This window comes from Micrasema longulum, unplaced genomic scaffold (genome assembly GCF_059751315.1).
Source record: "Micrasema longulum isolate JH-2025_06_02 unplaced genomic scaffold, ASM5975131v1 h1tg000229l, whole genome shotgun sequence".
Classification (NCBI taxonomy): Eukaryota; Metazoa; Arthropoda; class Insecta; order Trichoptera; family Brachycentridae; genus Micrasema; species Micrasema longulum.
Genome location: NW_028277434.1, coordinates 1 through 5,872, shown reverse-complemented (window position 1 = coordinate 5,872; position 5,872 = coordinate 1). Strand labels below are relative to the sequence as shown.

Sequence of the window (5,872 nt, the reverse complement as noted above, 5' to 3'; positions counted from 1 at the left end):
TTTTGCACATTGGTGGAAATGAAAATTAATGCTATTTTTCATGCGAATAGCGTGCTAACCAAAATAGCACATACAATGTTATGTTTAATGGGCGGCCTCCATGGAGTAATGAATAAGACGCTCGACTCACGCACGAAAGGTTCTGAGTTCGATTCCCGGTGAGAACACAAAAATTAAATGTGATTTTTCTTAAGCCTGAGTGTTCTGTACTGTGTAATTCACCTCTGTAATTGGACTTCTTAGCCAGTCGTGCTTCAACATAAGTACCCCGGATTTTTCACTATCTGCTTACAGGGGTGGTATTCTGAATTTTCTCTACCTCATAGGGAGTGGTTAATTTGGGAATATTTATTTTATTAATGCTACGATACTTTGCTTTATACAGTAGATAATAGCCACACTTATGATTTAACGACAAAGAAAAGTCAATTATAATCTGTTTTTTAAACGGAAAAAAACTAATACGGTTTGAGTAACGCTTAAAGGTTGCAATAATGTTCTGAATGAAAATCATATACGGTTTCATGTGTTGATATTTATTTGACGTTTAATCATCAGTGTGGCCAGATATAAAGCAAAGTGTAAACGCATGGAAAAAATAAAAATCCCCAAATGAACCACTCTATAGGGGGTAAAGAAAATTCAGATTACCACCCTAGGACTGGTATTCTCAACACATTTATAGCGCAGTATGGCACGTTTTTACGTACTAAATATGCTCCTGAAGTGATCACTCACGAAAATGGCGCTATAAAGTATCGTTAACGCGTGGACAATACTGTTGTTAATACAATACTGTTTTGTCAAAGGACTCAAACTGTTGTCCACGTGTAAATGCAACTTGTAGGATAGGGCATTGTACCGAAATATTGTCATGGAGATAGACGGGCAGGCTATCTCCACGAAACAATGATTACCTCACCCCCGTGTCCACGGACAGGATCTGGATAGTGATCGCCTCAATGCGTATGTATCACTTCCATAACATTTGTTCTGCCAGAAATGTTGGCAGAAAAATCCTTATAATACAATTTCATTCTTCCTTTTACAATTCTAATACATCTCCTCGGTATTAAAAATATATATTTTTCATTTACTCGCTGTTAAAAAACGCCGTCGTTTATTCATATTTACAGCGCTCGCTTATTGTGAACTGTGGCTGAATTTTTGTATTGTCTGAGCGTTCTGTCCTGCGTGGTCGAAGCTGTTCGCGAAGCTGGGACAAGACAATACTGCCCTATCCATTGGACTGTTCACGAGTAAACAATACCTAAAAAATTGTTAAAATGAACAATCTTACTTTATATCTTTAGCATTTCACCGAATTTACCCCCACTAAAATTACCATATGCTAATGCTATTAATTAATAATTATGGTTTCATGATGCTAATGCTAATTTTATACATACTAGAAGTTTTATCAAAAGGCTACGTCCTAAATATTTTACCCAGAAATATAATAGTGTACCCAAAAATAGCCTTTGCCTTAATCCACGAAAGACTATTTTACATTGTCTATGTTTTATAGTACCTAAATATGACAACATTTCCATAATAATTAATGATTTACACTGGAATAGTCTCAATGTTAATAAGATCTAAGTACTATTATTGCTTACAATGTTCCAAAAATACTTTTTTATGTTCAAAAAGTAATATTTGTTCCAAAATATGCAGATAATCGTTGCAGTATGCATGCGTACAAAATTAATAATGTCAAGGGCGATTTAAGGGAGGCAAAATATTTTATAGCAAACTACTTTGTCGCCTTTGCGGTATTTATAACTACGAACTAACAAAACAAAGTAAACCATCACGCCATTTCTCTATACGGTTAAGCAGAAGATAAACCGCCACATTACTCAATATTTATACACATTACCTCAATTCTTCTAAATTCATCAACTTTTGACATGCTCATTTTTTTGTTGAATTTGGTTCTTCTTCTTCTCCATTTGCCACCCCAACCGGAGGTTAGCGACCATCAGTCTGAATTCATCACAATCCTGGGCCAGTCCAATCAGCGCCGCTGCGTCCGGCACACCGAACCACTGTCTGAGATTTCTGAGTCATGATGCTCTTTTCTATCCCATACCCCGCCTGCCCTCTATCTTTCCTTCCATAAAAAAGTTGGAGAAGCATTTTTCTGCACAACCAAAGCTCAAATTTGAAATTGGTTAAGAATGGGTATATAAGTATGTTACTTCTATGGGACCCCGGCAAATGTTTAATTATGTTGTATATTTTAAAACAATACATGTTAAACTGTTAAGAGAACATATTTGTCAAACCAAATGTACATTGTTATCAATTTTTTTAAATTGGTTAAGGCAACTCATCCTAACAAGGACGATTTGTGCCATATAGTGTGCTTTAAATGTTAAAAAAAATAAATGCAAATATATTTCAGTTTAAAAATGTATATCATTTAAAACTTAGAATTTAAGGCAAGGGAAAGGTTTAGTTCAGTGTACAAAGGATACGAGTCCTGAATGGTGCATCCAAATAACGCGTGGTCTAATGCATTCATCGTCAAGGCCGCACTCACACCCCGAGGACTGTCCACAATCGTGATTAAAACAAATGTTTATTCACAATACAGTGGCCAATCCTCAGTCTGATAATATTGGAGACGATTCTTTTAAACAATTTGTAGGCATGATACCAGGGAGAGGGTCGGATTAAATTTTGTATATTTTTGTATAGAATTCCTTCGTTTGAATTTGAGGTTTGCCAAAACTGATTCCAACCAAGAAAACTTTCTTTTTTGATCTGACGAGTTGATCGCAATTTTGTATGTTAAAATTCAAGGGGGGGACTTAATTAAATTAACTGTTACTGTCATTTTGGAGTACTTTTTTATCTTTTTTTTTGCCAATTCATCAAGAAAAGAAAAACAATAATTTTTTTAAAATGAAATAATCCTAAATTAATTTTGGATTAAACCTGTTACTCCAGTTGGTTGAAAAAAACTGTTTTTTAAAACCAAATCATTTCTAAAAGGAGACGGATTTGAAAGTCAACGAGGTGAGTAAAAAAGATGTAATTTTTGTTTAAAACTGTATTATTAAATAATAAAAAATTACTTTTGGAGTGACTTCGCAACTCATCATCATCATCATTCCCTTTCTGCACCTAATGGTGCATAGGGCACTGCATTTATCCATCAATTGCAGCTTATCTTGATCATTTTTGATACATTAAGGTAGAACGATCATTCTCATGCTTCAGATACCAGTCCAGGGACTAAGAAATATTTCAGTTTTAAAAACACCCTTTGAAATAAATATTTCATATGAACCAGCTGGGAATCGAACCCGAGACATCTTGCACGGTAGGCAAACGAGCTGATTATTACACTACGAGGCCGTCTAATATTCTAACTACCCCTGAGGCAGCTAGTACTAATAGTGTTACTTTTATGGGACCCCACTACATACTATTTAATTATGTTGTCTATTTGAAGAAAATAAAACAAAACATGTTTAAAAATATACTGTATTAAGATATTTTACAATGTAAAATGGCACTAGAATATATATTTTATTTATTTGTCACTATGTGGAAATCAAAATTCTTTGTAGATACATCATGATTTGTTATCTACATTAGAGGGAAAAAAACATTTTCGGTTGTTCGTTGTAAGTATAATATAAATATAAATATGGTAAATATATAATAAATTACTTTGTGCATAATTAGTAAATAATTGTGGATTTTTATAATACAAAATATTAATACAGAAAAAACTCATTAAAAATCCCTAACACATACAATTCTGAATATTTTATGTTAGAAATAAATCCTTTTTTTATTATTTTACAATCAGTAAACGATTTGAGTATTTTTTTAGATAAATACTGTGCAATAATTAAAATAATAATTGTTTGAATACAAATGTGTGCAATCAAAAGCTTTAAATAAATTTAAAACTATAATTCATTATTGATGCTCGCTATTAAATTTTTTAAGTGTTTTTAAAATACTTGGAGGGTTTGGTTACAAAATTCTGCAGCAGCCATAAATTTTCGATACAAGTGGAAGTGTCAATGCCGTTTGTTGTTAGCATTTCCACTTCTTGAAAATATTTCAAATTGAATTGCAGCTTGCAGCGTCCATTATCCTAAGATAAAGTAAACCCCTTGAAAAATGCCTTCAGTACATGAAAGGCTGTGAAAACCCACAATGTTCAAAACTCATTAATTTTATAAAATATATGATGAAAAGATACTTCTCCTTTTAATTCACAATAAGTACTTGGCTCAATTGAACTTAAGCGATTGTTAATTGATAAAAAGTTAGTGAACACAATAAAAACATATTTAAATATGTATTTTCAACCATTAAAATAATATTCAAGTGTTGTAATTTATTATGGAAATAAAAGACAAGTATTACTTGAATCCAGAAATTGTCTTTTATTTTTACAACAAATTTACTTGATAGTTGAGTCAGATGTCTTCTGAAATATGTGTTCCAATTAAAAGTGAACATAGAATAATAACGATAAGTCAGAAGTTGGCTCATCCCCTCAATTTCCTCGGTAAACTGATAAATCCCTCTAAATGGATTATTGCCTATACCAGTGACCGGCTATTGCCGGTATTTTTTCAATTTTTTAACAAGTAAAAAATGACGATGGTAATGGTATTAATATTTTTTTAGTGGGCTGAATGACGTGATGCAAACTGCGAACCGTTTTGTATGTGCTCATATTTAAACTTGAAAATTATAAATGAAAATTTGTTTTGAATACATTGATAGTTGTATCATTAGAATTGTAAAAATCCGCTCTAAATGTATATGATATTTTTAGCGTTATTCCAGACTTTTAAAAATACCCCATTGGCAGCCCGCAGACTAGATCCGGTGTTGTGGGAAAGTGCTTTCTTTTGGCCCTTCGGGTTCCTGTTCAGTTCTTGAATGGATCACAGTTAAGAAGTAGAGGCAGCCAGGCTGTCATTCAAGGAGCGCGAATGAGTGACGTCGACGGTAGCGTGCCCCTCATAAAGAATTAAGAATTTCAGCCCTACTGAAAAAATTACTATTTGAAAAAATCGATTTGAATGTTTGACTCAACAAAAGTCTTTTTTGGTGTTCCTTATTCATATTTTGGACATGACATATACTCATAAGTATCTTTTTTGCTTTAAATTGTTTCAATAGATGATAATTAGAAAAAAAATATTCAGCAAATGGAATGAATGATTTTCACCAGAAAATGTTTTGATAAACGTACCTATGTTTAGTCGCTTTTTATACACGCATACTTTGAAACTAAATCTCGGAAGATTTAAAGGATTTTAACAGTCGATAATGCTGGAAAAGTAACACATTACTTCCTTTTTCACTTGTTTTCTTAAATGTTGTAATTTAGAGGGTTTTATCAGTACACCGAAGATTATTTGTAAATTGACAAGTTTATTAAGGTATCTTTCTCATGACTTGTGTTCAGTATCTGATGTATCGGGTGGCGGATCTGCGGCTGCTGCAGGCAATGACGGCGTCTCCCTGGGTGCCGTCGGGACAGGTGCACACGGCGATGTGTCTCCTGGCCTGGCATGTGGCTCCCGCGCCACACTGCCCGATGCAGGGGTCCACGCAGGCATAGCCCACACAGGCTCGGTTCTGGGAGCACTCATCGTCGGCTTGGCACTCACCCTGTAGATAAATGAAGTTGAAATATAGCTATAAATAATGCAAAAAATAAAGCAAAATATGATTTCATTCTTTTTAAAAATTAAAAGACAGTATTTTAAAGTCTTGTATTTTATGTAGACTCATGTGACATCATAAAAATAATGTGTGTTTTTTTATATTGCTTACCCTGGTACAGCTGGTCAGTGCGTTTCCAATATATCCCGGAAGGCAG

At 33.7% G+C, this 5,872-nt stretch overlaps 1 long non-coding RNA gene across 1 annotated transcript; it reads right to left on the bottom strand.

The window, feature by feature from the left end:
• Positions 1–4,397: 4,397 nt before the first annotated feature.
• On the bottom strand, positions 4,398–5,872 carry LOC148283480 (uncharacterized). The gene is made up of 2 exons (XR_015825578.1): positions 5,827–5,872; positions 4,398–5,661 (listed from the first exon to the last, which is right to left on the bottom strand). It is a non-coding gene; the product is annotated as an uncharacterized LOC148283480 (long non-coding RNA).